General features: G+C 33.6%; 1 long non-coding RNA gene across 1 annotated transcript; it reads left to right on the forward strand.

The window, feature by feature from the left end:
• The first annotated feature begins 10373 nt into the window (after window positions 1–10373).
• On the forward strand, window positions 10374–17297 carry LOC116662022. The gene is made up of 3 exons (XR_004318001.1): window positions 10374–10568; window positions 13754–13836; window positions 16638–17297. It is a non-coding gene; the product is annotated as an uncharacterized LOC116662022 (long non-coding RNA).
• Window positions 17298–17514: the final 217 nt, after the last annotated feature.

Here is a 17514-nt window from a genome sequence, read left to right on the forward strand (position 1 = left end):
TTCCCACCAACAGTGCATAAGGGTTCTAATTTCTCCAAATTCTCATCAACATTTGTTACTTTTTGTGTTTTGATAGTAGTCATCCTAATGGGTGCTTGTCAGCCAATTTTACACTCAATATTTCATTAATTAGGAGAAGAATTGGATACAAAAATTTTTACAGAGAGTAAAAGGATCTGCTGACTATTTATATGGGGTAAATATATTACCAGTATATACTGAAATATTTTTAACTTAATTTCGATATCACCTTAATAAACTTCATGGAAGTTGGATTATCATTAGTAATAGATATATTTGAAGAAAAATAATATTATCAGAAACATTTTTCACTACAGAATCATATAATATAAATTTTTACTTTCTATAATCTTATTTTGTTAGGAATTAGAAAATAATTGAGTCTATTTAATATTGTTACAGGTTTTTGGAGGCCTGTTTTCCTGTCACCTCCACATGGCCAAGAAAAGGAAACTGAAGAACAGCACTCTGTGCAACAAACTGATAACAGAGGTGAGTATATTCAATAGAAATTGCCTAAGGATTTTATATATTCAATGTCAATTTTGGAAAAATTTAAGACAGAACTTGTTGTATCAGTTCGAAGATAATATCCAAGTCCAATGATTCTCTAGGAGGATTCACTGGACTCAGCATACACTAGTACTCAAGGCTATAATTTCTTACAGTAAGAGAACACAAATTAAAGTAAAAGGAAAGGAAAAGGCATATGGATTGAAGTCTAGTGAAAACTAGGTACAAAGTTCCAAGAGTCCTCTCCCATTAGAGTCACATAAGATTCATTTAATTCATCCACCAACATATTATGACAACATGTATGAAATGTTGTCTCAGGAAAACTCATTAGATTCTCAGTGCCCAGAGTCTTTTTTAACAGCTTTACTGACACATAATTTACCCATTAAACTACACAATCCAATAGTTTTAAGTATATTCACAGATATTTGTAACCATAACAATAATTTTGGAACTTTTTAAATCACCATAAGAGATAACACTGTACCTTATAGCTATCACCCACCTATACCTCCCATTCCCCAAGCCCGAAGAAACCACTAATCTACTTTAAGTATCTATAAATCCCCCTTATCCTGGACATTTCATATGAACAGAATATGAATTTTTAACAGTATAATATGGCAACTCTGGAAATCAAATTCTCCACCCTTCCTGGAGTTTGTTGTTGCTGGTTGTTATAGGATTTTGTTGTTTGATAATTTAGTGACTTTCACAAAGTATATTTGTAAATTATATATTTCATACATGGCCACTGACTTGTGTGTCCCAATAGATTTAACAAAATTTCCGTAAAAACCTGGAACCAAGGGGAAAAAGAAAAGGAAAAAACCCTCCCAGTCTTTACCAATTGGCTCTGTATTGGCACTCCTTCAACATTTAGACCATTTATAACTCTACCTTAGCCTTCACATCTTGTTTCTGTAGGGCCTGAAGGTCAGCTAGGGGTGAAGGCTTAAGGTCTTCTCAAGCCCTTTTTGGCGAAAAGCAGACAAGTAGAATTACAGAAATGAAAAATGCATTCAATGGCTAAACAGCAGATTTAACTAAGTGGGAGAAAGAAACAGTGAACTTGCAGATAGGACCGTTGAAATTATCCAGTTTTCTCAAACATATTTCCAGTCTGGGCATACATGTATCCTTTTTAAAAATTGAAATATATTTAATATATAATATTGTATATGTTTAAGGTGTACAGCATGTTAGTTTAATACACATATATTGCAATATGATTGTTATTGTAGTGTTAGCTAGCACTGCTATCACATCACAAAACTTTCTTTTTTGTGATGGGAAAAATTAAGCAAGTTTGATGTCTGTATTACAACATTATTGTCTATAATCAGTATACTGGGCAGTAGAACCCCAATATTTATTTTTCTACTAGTTGAAAGTTTGTATCCTTAATCAACATCTCTTTTATTCCCCCAACCCCAGCAACTGGTAATAACCATTTTACCCTCTGTTTTTATATATTCAGCATTTTTTTAGAATCCACATCTAAGTTATATCATACAGTTATTTGTTTTCTCTGTCTGATTTATTTTACTTAGCATAATGTCCTCAGGGTCCATCTGTATTGTCATAAATGGCAGGATATTCTTCTTTCTCATGGGTAAATAATATATACAATGAGGAGTACTTAGGTTGTTTCCATATATTGGCCATTGTGAATAATGCTGCAATAAACATGAAAATGTTTATATTTCTTTGATATCTCATTTTTATTTCCTTGGGTATATATAAAGAAGAGGAATTGCTGGATCATATGGTAGTTCTATTTTTAATTTTTTGAAGAACCTCCATACTGTTTTCAACAGTGGTGCAACAATTTACATTCCTACTAACAGTGCATGATGGTTCATTTTTCTCCACATTCTCACCGACACTTATCTCTTGTCTTTTTGATGACGTCAATTCTGGCAGGTGTCAGGTGATATTTCATTGTGGTTTGGATTTGATTTCCCTGTTGACTAGTAATGTTGAGCATCTTTTCAAGTACCTATTAGCCATATGGATGTCTTCTTTAGTAAAATGTCTATTGAGATCTTCTAACTCATTTTAAATCATATTATTCAGTTTTTTGTTGTTGTTGTTGTTGAGTTGTATGCATTCTTTATATATTTTATATACTAATCTATTATCCAGTATATGGCTTGCAAATATTTTCTCCCAGTCTGTACGTTTCCTTTTCAGTTTGTTGATTGTTTCTTTTGCTCAAGTTTGATGTGTTCCCACTTGTTGAATTTCCTTTTGTTGCTTGTGCTTTTGGTGTCATATCCAAAAAAAATCATTGCCAAGACCAGCATCAAAGAGATTTTCCCCTATGTTTTCTTCTAGGAGTTTTATGGTATCACACTTTATGTTTAATTCTTTGATCAATTTTGAATTAATTTTGTAAGTGGTGTAAGATAGGGGGTTCAACTTATTTTTGTATGTTTTTGATTCCTTTGTTGAAGATTAGTTGACTGTAACTGGTGGGTGTAAGTCTGGGCTGTTTATTCTGTTCCATTCTTCTATGTGCCTATTTTTATGGCAGCGCCATATTGTTTAAATTACTATAGCTTTGTAATATATTTTGAACTCAGGAAGTATGATGCTCCCAGCTGTGTTCTTCTTTCTAATGATCACTTTGGCTATCCAGGGTCTTTTTTGTTTCCATACAAATTTTAGGATTGTTTTTTCTACTTCTGTGAAAAATACCATTAAATTTTGATAGGGATTGCATTGAACCTATAGATGGCTTTGGAGAATATGGACATTTTAACAATGATAATTCTTCTGATCCATAAATGAGGGATGCCTTTACATTTATCTGTATATTTATAATTGCTTTCAACAAAGTTTAGTAGATTTTCTTGTACGTATGTTTCACTTCCTTGATTAAATTTGTTCATAGGTTTATTGCTCTTTATGCTCTTGTAAATAAGATAGATTTCTTTCTTTTTCAGATGTTTTGTTAGTTTACAGAAATGCAACTGATTTATCTATGTTTATTTTATATCCTGCAACATCATTGAATTTGTTGGTTAGTTCCAAAAGTTTTTTGGTTGAGTCTTTGGAAATTTCTAGATATAAAATCATATCATATCAATCAGTAAAATAATTACCATTTTACTTCTGTTTTCCAATTTGGATGCCTTTTATTTCTTTGTCATGCCTAACATCACTAGCTAGATTTCCAGTACTATATTGAATAAAATTGGTGACAGTGGGCATCCTTGTGCTGTTCCTAATCTTATAGGAAAATTTCCAATTTTTCACTGTTGAATATACTGTAGCTTTGTAATATATTTTGAAATCAGGGAGTGTCATACTTTTAAGTTTTGTTCTTTCTCAAGATTGCTTTGGATATTCAGAGGAGTTGTGTTTTCATGCAGAATTATTTGTTCTCGTGTGGAAAATACTTTGGTGTTTTGACAAGGAGTGCCTTGAATCTCTAGGTTGCCTTAGGTAGTATGGTCATTTATACAATATTAATTCTTCCAATTAATGAGCATGGTATGTTTGTGTCAACTTCAATTTTTATCAATGTCTTATAGTTCTCAGAGTATACGTCTTTTACCTCTTTTGTTAGATTTCTTTCTAAGTATTTTATTATTTCAATGAAATAGTAAATGGGATTGTTTTCTTAATTTCTCTTTCTGATAGTTCATTATTAGTGTATGGAAATGCAACAGATTTCTATATATTAATTTTGTATCTTGCAACTTTACCAAATTCATTGATGGACTCTTAATAGTTTTTTGTATCATCTTCAGGATTTTCTATATATAGTATCATGTCATCTGCAAAAAGTGACGGTTTTACTTCTTCCTTTCCAGTTTGGATTCCTTTTATTTTATTTTCTTGTCTCATTGCTGTGGCTGGGGCTTCCAATGTTATGTTTTTATAAAAGTCAGGAGAGTGAGCATCCTTCTCTTCCTGATTTTAGAGGAAGTGCTTTCAGATTTTCACTGTAGTATGGTGTTGGCTGTAGGTTTGTCATATATGGCTGTTACTATATTAAGGTATGTACCCTCTATACTCAGTTTGTTCAGACTTTGTCATACATGGATGTTGAAATTTGTCAATAGTTTTTCTGCATCTATTGAAATGATCATATCATTTTTATTCTTCAGTTTGTTAACGTGATGTATTACACTGATTGATTTTCAGATATTGAACATTTTTGCATCCCTGGGATAAATCCCACTTCATCATGGTGTTTTATCCCTTTAATCTATCATTGAATTTGGTTTGCTAGTATTTTGTTGAGGATTTTTGCATCTATGTTCATCAGTGGTATTGGCCTCCAATTTTTTTGTACTTTGTCTGGTTTTGGTATCAAGGTAATGTCTGCCTTATAAGATGAGTTCAGATGCATTCCTTCCTCTTGAATATTTTGGAACAGTTTGAGAAGGATAAGTATTAATTCTTCTTTAAATTTTTGGTAAAATTCACCTGTGGAGCTGTCTGATCTTGTACTTTCAATTGTTAGGAGTTTTGTTTTTGTTTTTGTTTTAACTGATTCAATTTCTTTACTGGTAATGTCAGTTTATAATTTACATTTCTTCCTCATTCAATATTTTGGAGATTGCATATTTCTAGGAATTAGTCTATTTCTTCTAGATCCTCCAGTTTATTTGCATATAATTGTTATAGTAATCTCTTTTGATCCTTTGTATTTTTATGGTATTGGTTTAACATCTCTTTCACTTCTGATTTTATTTATTTAGGACCTCTCTTTTTCTTAAAGAGTCAGGCTAAAGTTTATCAATTTTGTTTACCTTTTCAAGGAACCAGCTCTTGGCTTTATTGATCTTTCCTATTGTTATTTTAGCCTCCATTTTATTTATTTCTGTTCTGTTTTTTGTTATTTCTTTCCTTCTACTTACTTTGGGTTTTGTTTCTTCTTCTATTTCTAGTTCCTTTAGGTATAGAGTGTTTACTTGAGATTTTTCTAGTTTCCTGAGGTAGGCTTATATTATAAACTTTTCTCTTGGAACTGCTTTTGCTGCATCCCTCAGATTTTTGATCGTAGTATTGTAAGTATATATATCATAGCATGTAAATATATATATATATATACCCCAAATTTTCTCCTTACAATTGAACAATTATGTCCTTCTTCACTTTCAGAAAATTAGAATTAACACAATAGTGCAAAATTGAGTACTAGTCACTAGGAATATAAGATTCACAACTAGCCCAACAATCCCAATGATATTATCCCAAGACAGTCTCAGTCCTGTCTTGGAGGGGTGGGTAGGAATGCCATACACTTATTGTGTATCTCATTTAGCTCTCACAACAACTTTAAATGTTAGATATTATTATAATTGTTTTAAAGTTGAAGAAACTATGGCTTGTAAACATGTAACTTGCTCAAATCATATCACCAATGCATGGCAGAACCAGATTCTCAAACACAGGCTGTTTGACTCAAAACCAATGCTCTTTCTAACACAGAGTATTGAGTTCTCTAAATCACGTAGAAACAGCTATTTTGTTCTGATAATGTCATTAAGATTGTACTTTGTTGTCATTTTTTCATTTTTGTCTCCTCCTCTAAAAGTAATAAAAAGAGTAAAGGCTTTAGATTACCTCTGATAGAGATCTAGTCTATGTACCCTATACATTCTGTACTGCAGCCACACCAAACTCTGCAGGCACAGATCATCATGTGGAAATATATTGGTCATTATAGATGTTCTGTTTTATCTTTTGCATATGAATACATTCATTTGCTTTTGGAAATCAGAGACACATCTTTAGGATTATTAAGTGAGATATGCATTCTTGGTTATAATTTAAGATCTCTCTGTGGAGGAGCCTGAGTGCTGCTGTCTCATTTTTATCTCATCTTAATGTTGCATCTCATTCTTATTCATATTACCCAATTTAGTGATACAAAGTCTTATACTTAATGTGCCCTTTTCCTAACAGTATTTTTAATTGAGTTTAAGAACCCTGTACACCTTCAATACCCATATACTTCCAATTTGCTTTCCAGCCAGATTGTTTATAACTGTTTTAGTATATTCCGCTATTATCTTGAATATGAAATAACCAAATTACATCACTTTCTTGTTTTTTTCAGGCTATGAGCCTTTGTGACTAACTTACAATAATAGAACTATATGAATAAAATATATAATACATGCTATTGAAGACCATAGCCACTAAAGTTACTAGTTAACACCTTCCTTCAAGATTTGTTGGCACTTGGCTTGGGATAGAAAATTTATAGTTGTACTTCTAGTATTTACTATAAAGCATAGAAATAGAGACTACTAAGTGCACATGTATTTTAAATTATGTGAGCACCATTGAATGGTATTAGGGGCAACATAATGGCATCATGTATTTATAAGAATATGAGCTCCTTTTCTTAAAAGTAAATCTATGAGGGCTATACATTTTAAATGTTTCATAGTGGGCCAAGTCATATATACCACACCCACTGAATATTTTTCAGAATGGGCCTACTTAAAGTTGTCTCTTTTGTAAATGTCTAAAGATTATAGTTGTGCAATTAAAAATTTATCTTAAGGAATCTAGATGATCTTAGGGAAAATTGGATGAGAAGACATATCTCCTTCTCTATAAAAAATCACTATCAATTTCCAAGCATTCTCAGACTCTTTCTCAAGTATAATGCTGTGTTTGATGATAAAACACAAGGAAAAAATTCTTAGGACCTGAGGGAATGGTGGAAAGAGGTCTTCTGTTTTTAAAATTGTCAAGTTGATTTTTATTTTATTTCTGCCTATTTACCTGGAAAACATGGTTATTCCATAATGACATTTACTGAACTTTTAGTTCAATTTTAAAGCTAAGATATTGGTAAATGTCTAAATTTCCAGAATCATGTGCCAGAGAGTTCTTGATAGCTACAAAAATCTGATCCTTAATAATACATTTAATAGCAGAAAATTTTGCAATTTTGACATATCTATCCCAAGGAAATATTTGTCCCCAAACAAGGAGATTGTATAAATTACAGGGATTATATTCCAGGGAAGAATAAATTGCTAGTATTTCTAAAAGCAAAATGTAAAAAATAATAGAGATCTGTAGTAACCAATCTGTGTAAAACAAGTTTTATTTTGGCCACATGATCCAAATGAATTTTTATTTAAAGAGTTACCATCTAAAGATTAAGCTCTCTAAGTCTGAAGAGTATAAAAATCTGCAATAAATAGCTATGTTGCATTTTTGTGTCTTAGTAAGCTCAAGATGACACCTATTTGAGCAGAAAATTTAGGATCATGGCTTCCTTTTGAAATATCTCATAATAATAACTTATTGAAGGAAGTGACATCTTTTCTTTTGCACAGATTTGTGTGTACAATTTGTATTGTGTCTGTCAAATTCAAACTTTTTTATTATTCTTAATCCTATTTACTCTTCTCTCTCTAGCAGTTTCCAGAATTCAACTTGTGAGATACCTGAATGATGACAAGATTGTGAGATTCAAAGAAGTATCTCCAACTCTCAGTGACAAGCAATACTCACAGCAAAAAGTAAAGGAAAAGCATAGCTGTAACATTTTTCCAGACCCAAACACTTTCATGGATAACAAGCATCACAGAAATGCCAGACGCAAAGTTTCTGTCTGTAAGTGTCGTTATACAGACTATAGATACCAACAGAGTTTTCAGAGTTCCAGGTCTCAAATTAATCCTATTCATCTACTGAGTGCTGAAGATTACACTTCTGAAGTTTCAGCACCTGTCTGCCACCCCACCTCCATTGGCCCTTGGTCTGCTGTACACCCCAAGACCCACAGAAGTAACACGTATGCTTTGGACACTGGAGCTCCAGTATGTTCCAAATGTTTTGTAGAAATCAATAATTCACCTTTTCATAAGTGTCTTGTGAATTCTGGTAATGATTCAAACCCTGACTGTCCTTTACATCTCCAGACTCTCTTGGATTCTAAATATTCTCTGAGCCTCAAATCTATTAGACACCGCAAGACTTTTCAGAATAGCCCTTTATCTCGATCTTTGGATCCTAAGCATCCTGTGGGCATCCGCTCCCCTCTACACCAGGAGGATTCTAAACATTCCTTGGGTTCAACTTCTTACTTACACTGTGAAAGTTGCTCAGCTCTCCGAAATCTCATAGGCTCTACTGTTACCCATAACTTTCCCAGGAATCCTCAGAATAATATAGGCCACCATAAAATCCTTGGCCCAGACAATGTCATCAGCACCAGCGATGTTGCTGCTCTTGAAAGTGAGGACAAGTTTAATTTTACTGCCAAACTTGAAAATGAGGCCAAGCCTGACAATGAGACTAAACTGGTTGGGTCTGACGATCTCAAAGATAAGGCCAATGCCAAAGACAAGCTTCTTCTCAAAGTTGAGACAGACCATGAAGATGAGACAGACTCTGAAGATGAGAAAGATCCAGAAGATGAAACTGACCCTGAAGATGAAGACAACACTAAAGATAAGAAAGATCCCGAAGATAAGTCTGACCCTGATAACACTGATCCCAAAGATAGCAATGCTGAAAAGGATGCAGACACAAACAGTGGGTCTGATCCCAGTGGTGATGCTGACCCTACAAGTGGAGCTGATTCTAACAGTGATGGTGACTCTAACAATGGAACTGACTCCAACAATGAACCTGACTCTAATATTGATAATGCCACTAATAATGATGCTAACTCCAAATATAGCACTGATTCTGAGGAGGACAAACACATCAATAGTTTAGACAATGCCTCTGGCCTAGACAACAGTGTCTATCAGGACTGTACTGCTGACTTCAACAATGACAGTAATCCCAACTACACTTCTGAGTTCCAAAATGGAACTGACCTGGACTACACTTCTGGATACAGCAATGGTGCTGACCTCAGCACTGGTTCAAGCAATGACACTGGCCCCAAGAATGGACCTGGCCCTAACATCAATGGATCTGGCATCCAAAAAAATGGTCCTGGACCCCAAAATATCAGACCAGATCCAAATAGCCCAGGACCCAGCAACAATGGCTCTAGTCCCAGCATCCATGACCTTGGCCCCAGCAATAGCCCTGACACAAACAACAATAGCCCTGGCCCCAGTGACAATATCCCTGGCCTCATCAATACTAGCCCTGACCTTCAAAAAGACTCGGACTCTAACTATAATGCCAGGCCTAATAATGCTACTAGTCACAATATCGCTATCAGTCCTACCAAGGATGGTAACTCCATCTATGAAACAAAACCCATCAGTGCTGCTGGCCATAACTTTGCAGCTAACCCAAACAGTGACTCAAACCTTGACTATGGCCCAGGATTTACCCATGGAGTAGGTTCTAACTTTGTAGTCAACCCCAACTTTATTGATAGCTATGCTGACTGTCTCAGCTCTACAGTCAGTACTGTCAATGTCACTGACACCAGAAATACCACTAGTTGTACTGGTGCTATTAGCCTTGCCTATACTGCTGGCACCAACTGTGCCTCAGACACTAACCGTGACCCTAGATTTACTCATGTCATTGGTTCCAACTTTGTCATCAACTCCAATTATGATGCCACAAATACTCATAATGTTCATAATTCTATTAGGACCAGCAACGGTAATAATCTTTCTGAGCCTGAATTGGAAATCAATTCCAGTTCCTCTATTCCTAATGTTTTTTATGGTAACTCCCCAATTTTTGCTGTTGGCACTAACTATATTTCCACTCCTGAAAAGTTGACCACCTCTAAATTTTCTAACCCATCTAAGCTTGATAGAAATTATACAATTTTTGACGATCACAAATTTGGTGCCTGCCTCAAAGATTCTGCTGGTGCCATGGACTCTGCTAGCTTTAAGGATGCCACTGAGTCTAAGGATGTCCCTGATGCCAAGGAATCTGGCTTTTTAGATGATTTCTCTGAGTTCCAGTATCCCATTGGTATCAAGGATCCTGCCAGTTTAAACTTGCACTCCAATTCAAATATTCCACTCCCTAGTTTTGATATTATAGTAGAAGCTGAACCGCCAGATGTTGTGAAATTTGCCATATCATCAGGTGCTGTGAATCAATTTTTTAAGGTAAGTTTATATAAATGTAGATGTTAAATTTTTCTGCATTTCCTATCATTCGGAGTGTTAAGTTATTGAGCAGGATTAAAATTTTCATTTTTTATTTACCTGGATATGCAAGTCATAGAAAAGAGGAGACAAGATGAACAGTATTACTTCTGACTCCTGTGGCCAGCAACATGCCTTTCCATTTGAAAGATCCATCTGCTATACAAAATAGCAAAATGGCCTTGATTGCTCTCTTACTGGCTCATCTACTACTCTATCAAGGGTTACATAGCTCATTAATGTAAACCTAATTACAGATAACCTAGTAATGTTTTACCTACTTCCTCTCACCTGTACATGGCTTAGCATTGGTTCTTTTCCTCTGTTCAGAGAGAGAATAAAGTTAACATAAACATAACCTTAAATACCATGGATCAAGACATTTTAAAACAACTGTCTCTCAAAAATCCCATATTATGAAGAAGGTTGTAGAAATAACCATGATATTCTAATCTTTCATTTAAATAAATAAAATTTAAATTGGTGACATGATATTAGGGAGCAAAGAACCCCAAACCTTTGCTACTTTTGACTTAAAAATTTGCTTTATCTTATTTTCCCTGAAAATAAGTAAAATTATATTTTAATGAGTCTTTACCAAATGTTTCTTCTAGCACTCTGAATTGCATACACATAGATTGCTGTTTGATTAACTATTTTTAACAGCAGCAAGTAATATTCTTTTTGATGAAACTTTACCAACACATTGTCATTGAGACATAATTAACTTGATGTGCATTGAATTTTAGCCTTGTTATACTTCATTAGACATGGCAAACAAATATACTTAATTTGGATTGTAGAGTCTGTCTGCATAAATGTGCAACTTGAAATAATTGCTTTCTACTAGAATGTATAAGAGAATGTAATTGTGTATTTAAAATAAGGCATAAATTCTTATAAACCAAAATGAAAGTACAAAATTAATATCCCCTTAACACTTTTACTTTAATAGAGAACAATTTTGTGATTTTCCCAAGAGACCGCACCTCCCAGGAAAGAATTGTAATTGCCTAGTATGGTTTTATAGCTTCTCTTTATGTAAACATAAGGGAACGTTGGCCAGTTATAAATAATAAAAATAATATTGTTCATATACAAGACTTAACATTAGAGAAAAGAGATGTTTTCCCCAGTTGTTTTTCACAAATAAACTTTTGCAGAAGTATGAAAGCATTTAAAATATATTTTATTTCATGGCTTTGGTGTTTCTAGCTAAATGAAAATACAGTTATAATAAGTTTTAGCTTACTAGTTAAGGAATTTAGCCACCATTTTGCAGTTCAAATTATAGTAACTATAAGCTATGTTTCCTAAGCTGGGGTATGTAAAACGTATTATGTTGGTTTTAAGTAAAAACTATCTACAAAGTAGGGTATTTCCCCCCCAAAAAAAAATCAAATTTTTCAAATGGAGGCATTTAATTCCCCAAAAACATAATAATAAAAAGTAACTCTTAATAGTATATCTAGTCATATAAATACTAGGCTCGGGGTACATACATTCCAACCTTTTGATGATAACTAGATAATGGAAACATGCGACCACTTTATTTTTATTAGAGATGGACAGACTTCACAGTATATTTATTAATAGCTTGAGAAACTATGTGTTTTGCATGCCTTCACTAACAAAGTATTTTTCTGCAAGAATGAATGATTGTCTTCCCTTAGAGCTTTGGTATTTCCAAATTTTCCTGATTTATTACATCCTTGTTCATATTTCCATCACAAACAAATATAATAGAGATAACAGAGGTGTTTTCCTCATTCAAACAATTTAAGAAGTAAGAGAAGCTCACTTTAAAAAGAATAAAACTTTATTACCAACAGTAAGTGCACCAAACAACTCAACATCAGAACATATAGAACATCATGCCATTTGTACCATCTTCATTCATTCTCTCATTAGGGTTTTAATAATTAAATAGTGCAGAAGGCTTTAAAAATATACATAATAATTGAAAAATAGTGCCCTTTAAAGTTCTTGATGCCTACTTTTCTAAAGAGGAAAGCAAGTGGATATTTGAAGGTAGAAGCTGTAAGAAGACAAAATAGTATATCACTGAGTTACCACAATGGTTAGAAAAAATTTGGATGTTAGAAACATTTCAGATCACACCATGTCACTACTGTATTAAAGTAGTTGGAAATATGTGTGTATGGGGGTGGTTATTATGCTGGGTTGCACTTTTCATAAATAACTAAACAAGGTCATAACTCCTGAAATCATCTTTCATTTTGTGAAGGTTAACACTGAATTCCATGAATAGTGGTGTTAGAACTATGTTACTAAGAGCCTAGTGTCATTCAACAAGTTATCTATAGGTTATTTACAATTCTGTAGAAATAATTTGATTCCACATAAAAGAGATAAAATTAATAGCCTACTATTCTTAAAGTTAAACTGTGAAAATGGCTTTTATTTATCAGTAAAATTTGCTCAAGGATTTAATTAGGTTAGGTCCTTGACAGATTCCAGTGTACTTGAGAAAAAATTGCATTAGGATTATTCAAAGAAATAGCATTTCTAATTTACAGTAGATTTTTTTTTAAGAACAAAGATGATTTAATAGTGGTCTTGAAGAAAAATTTTCATATAGTGCTGTCATTATAATGAGAGTTTTGTCAATATGAAGTTATATAAGCCTTCCTAGGAATAGATGACTGAACATACCAATCAAATGTGTTATGGTTTTTGCACCAAAGTTCTCTTAAATTAGTACCTCTAGTAATTGCTTCAAAAATTAACCAACAAAAATGCTTTTGTTTATAAGTATCTTGAATATTTGAGGGAGTCTTAGTTCAGGAGAGACTAAATTTGCAGTATAATGTCTTCAAAAGGAAAATTAGTTGAAGTGGCCAAAAGTTTTCATAATTTCAATTCAAAATGATCCACCTAGGATATAATTTCCTTCCCATTCATATAGCCATGAACATACATGAATAAGTTTAATTCTTCTGCTTAATATTCATTTAAATAAATCTTAGTTAAGCCCATCTTTTAGGCAGGTGAATATAGTATCCACATACTCCAAATAATCAAAGCAATATCTTGACTAATAGCCTCTTAATTAAATATATTTACATTGGATAAACAGTTTTTCAGTTCCTAGCTTTTTAGCGATGTGCTGTGTTTTGTTACAGTGGAAGACATATTTTCTGGGGATTTTCAGTCTAAGATACAACAAAATCATCTCCTATTCAAAGATACTGGCAACTTTCTCAAGGTTTGTTAATTGTTAAGGTACTTTAATGAGGCCATCTGTGCATCAAACCTTTTCATAAAGTCACTCCTTTATGTATCAATTTGATCATATTTCTTTAAAATACTAAAGTGCTTCCTATTGCTAGATTCCTTATTAGATAGGATAGGATCCTGAAAGTGTTCACTTGAGATAGAGTGAACTGAGTTGGAATCTCCTTTTGGGATGAATTAGTAAAAGTTCTCAAATGGAATGTAACTAACTAATATTGAGCAAATCAAAACGATCTTCCTGCTAACACTGTGACCTGCCCGTTGTTCTCTGAATAATTTGGGAGAAAACAGTTGTTAATATACTAAAGATAAAGGTGTCAAGTTGAATCTAGCCTCCTCCCTTTGTCTACGTGTGTAGTTTTCTGAGCCCACCATAAGCCTACAATGACTCCAGTGAGTGATCCAAAGGAGAACTAGCTGCCTCAAGCTCAAGTAAAGAGCACTTTTACTGCCCCCATTGCAGAAAATATTTGCCAATCACCTTCTTTCTGTAGGAATTTCAGAATCATATATTTTCCCTAATGACTCAAAGTTCTTTGGCCCACCCTCCTCAAATGTAGCAACAGGATCAATGATGCATCATTATCTAGGCAGATAGAGAAAACCAGACCAAATGAAGTTGAGTCCAAATATTGGTAGAGACTAAATTAGGAGAACTTTAAGATAATCTGTCACTCAACATCATAAATCTTAAGTAATTGACTAAAGAGGCACTTTATTCTTAAAAAGACTTAAGTAGAATTTTAAATTCCAGAAATGTTTGCTACAATGATACAAGTATGGATATGGTGCATTTGACAGCTGCAGGATCTTTGTAATCTGCCATATCATGTTCTACTTAGAGGGACAAGTAATGGACTACATTTTCCAAAGTTTTTAAGTCTTTGAGTTTGTATGCATTGGGTGTCAAAGACAATAAATGTGAAATGATTAAATAAGCAAAGTATAAATTTTCAGTTTTTGCCTGTCATGAGTTAGGTCAACCAATTCTCTTCTAAAGATACTTGGATTCATTAAGTGGAATGTTCTTGGAATAAAGACGGTTGACCCAGTGTAGTAGAGTCCCTCAATAAAATGAAGAGTGGGGATAAAAGGTAGTAGTAAAAAAGGAATATTTTAGAGGTGAAAGCAAAGGAAATAATTCCTTATAGAGAAAGAAAGATATTGTGGAATAATAAACATAATAGCAGTAATCTTTACCTTTTTTATCACATCACTGATTCCCAACATGTTCTGGCTAGTCTAAGTCCATTTGTAAAATAAATATTTTTCTTTGTACTTCCTGACATGCCCTTAGCTCATCTCTCTCTCCCTCTCTGTCACACACACACTCATGCATGCACACATGCATTTCACACACACAACTGCAGACTTTTCGAGTTGCAAATATCAAAAATATAAGCACCCTGTGGTAACAGATTCTCATTTATTAACTACTAGCTTCTGTCTTTCCCATTCTGAGGTCATGCTGTCTCCCTAGTCTTCTTGCTCCATTCAGAAAGTAACCAAGTTATCAAGTTGTTCTGAGCCAACTGTACTACCTGGTTGCCAACTCTGGAAACTTGACCTCCAAATATATCCCCTACCACTTCCTTTTTACCCTCTCGTAGAGATCCTATACAAACATACACACACACCCTGCCCCCCACAGATAACTCCCTCTGCCTTTGTGTTACTTTGGGGACCACAGCCACCTGAATTTTTACATTTTTATTCAAACAACATAATGATAAATGAATTTCTGGAATGCAGCTTTTTTATAAGTTGAGAACAATCTATATTTGTTCACACTTGCTATCTTGGTACCTCCTGAATAAAAATATGGCTAGTCAAGGGTGAGTGAAGTGGAAACAAAGAAGAAACCAGCACCAGCAATATTTTATTTCATCTTATAAATACTATACCGCCAATGGAACTGATCACAGCCAAGAAGCACAGTTCATTTAGCCTTACTACATAGTAATAGATAATGAGGCCAATAAAGTTTTGTTTTAGGTCCTGAAAATACCATTTCTAGATTGTTGAAAAGGTTCTGAATATGAAAAAAAATGACTAAGATTTGTTAATTGTGAGAAGTTTAAGCAAAAGTTCAGAGAAAATCAATTCTCAATGTGATTATTTTCAAGGTTTCATACTACTCTTGAGTATAGTTTATAAATAGAATATAATGTGACATAATAAAAGATTGGAGAGACATCAATTTTGAAATTGGAAAATACATTAAATTTAAGGTAAATCTTCATGAAGCCATTTAATAACCAACACCTAGTAGCACTAACTATCTGAAACGCATTCATAAGTTTTATGTGTTAACTTATTTAATCCTCTCAGCAACCGTATAAAGATACATAATTTTCACCATTTTATAGATGAGGAAACTGAGACATTATGTAGTGAACCGATCACATAGCTACCAAGTGAAAAAGAAACAGACTTATAATTAAAAATTGAGTAATTTTATATACTGAAAATAAGATGTAATTAAAGGTATCAAGTATAGTATACATTGTGTTAACCTAATATTAGCAGACACTTAGGTTACAAATGAGCGTTGCTGTGGTTCCTTCTTACTATTTTAATAGACAGTATTATATCTGTGATTGTAAGATCATCATAGTAGTTTCTTGGGCATGGGTTTGAAGCTTCCAAGGGTCATGATATTATCTATTTAAAGTAGTCTAAGGATAAAACTATATTTTCCTTTCATTACCACTTATAACTCCCAAGTTTTTTTTGTGTGTGTGTTTGTTTGTTTTTATCCTATTCTCGCAGGTCAACTTCCAAACAGGTAGCAGACAAAACCTTGGTTCTCGATTAATGAAAAGAATACCTTGAGAATGGAAAAGACAAAGGCACAGCCAAGAAGGTTTTGAGGATATGAGCAAATAACTTCAAAAAATCGCAGAGTCCCATTAGCAGTGTTTTTTACATGTTCATTCTCACATCCCCTCTCCATTACAGTACCATGCCTTTATTATCCATTAGGGCCAACAATATTGCTTCAAAATACCTTGTGACAATTGCCCCATTCACCTGCTTTGCTTCTGGCAAACTCTGGAATTAGAAAAAGGTCCTTTCTAGCAACCATATAAAAATAGTTTATATTGTTAATGGCTCAAAAGTGCAGGTACCATTTTCACACGGATATTCTAGCCATCTTTTGTGTTTCTGTCTCCAGAAGAAGATGGTCTTAACTTTTGACAAATCTTATGACAGATGTGTCTAATATCGTGACGGCCACTCTAGATTTAATACCACCCATAATAAATCACTATTTTATTGTTAATGTTTTTTGTTGTTATCTGAGTGTGCTAAACAAAATTAAAATAGTTGAGACTCATCAATATTGTGCAGTGTTTGCTTAACTTGCTATTTATCCCATTCAACCTTGCTAACCTAAGAAAACTGGTAACATATGTCCTTTACCAAGAAGTTTTAGAGATGGATTAATTGGATATAATGAAGCTTTCCCTGGAGCTGCCAGAAAGCAATTCAACAAATGGTATAAAGTTTTAATAGCTCATGACAAAAGGACTGAAAATATAGTAAAATAACTAAAAGAAAACTGCATTTGTTTCCTTTGGAGTAAGAAACATAGGCTAGGTTGCCAGATGTACTTAATAAAAAACAAGCACCTCTTTGTGACTGA

The sequence above is a fragment of the Camelus ferus genome, chromosome X (genome assembly GCF_009834535.1).
Source record: "Camelus ferus isolate YT-003-E chromosome X, BCGSAC_Cfer_1.0, whole genome shotgun sequence".
Taxonomy (NCBI): domain Eukaryota; kingdom Metazoa; phylum Chordata; class Mammalia; order Artiodactyla; family Camelidae; genus Camelus; species Camelus ferus.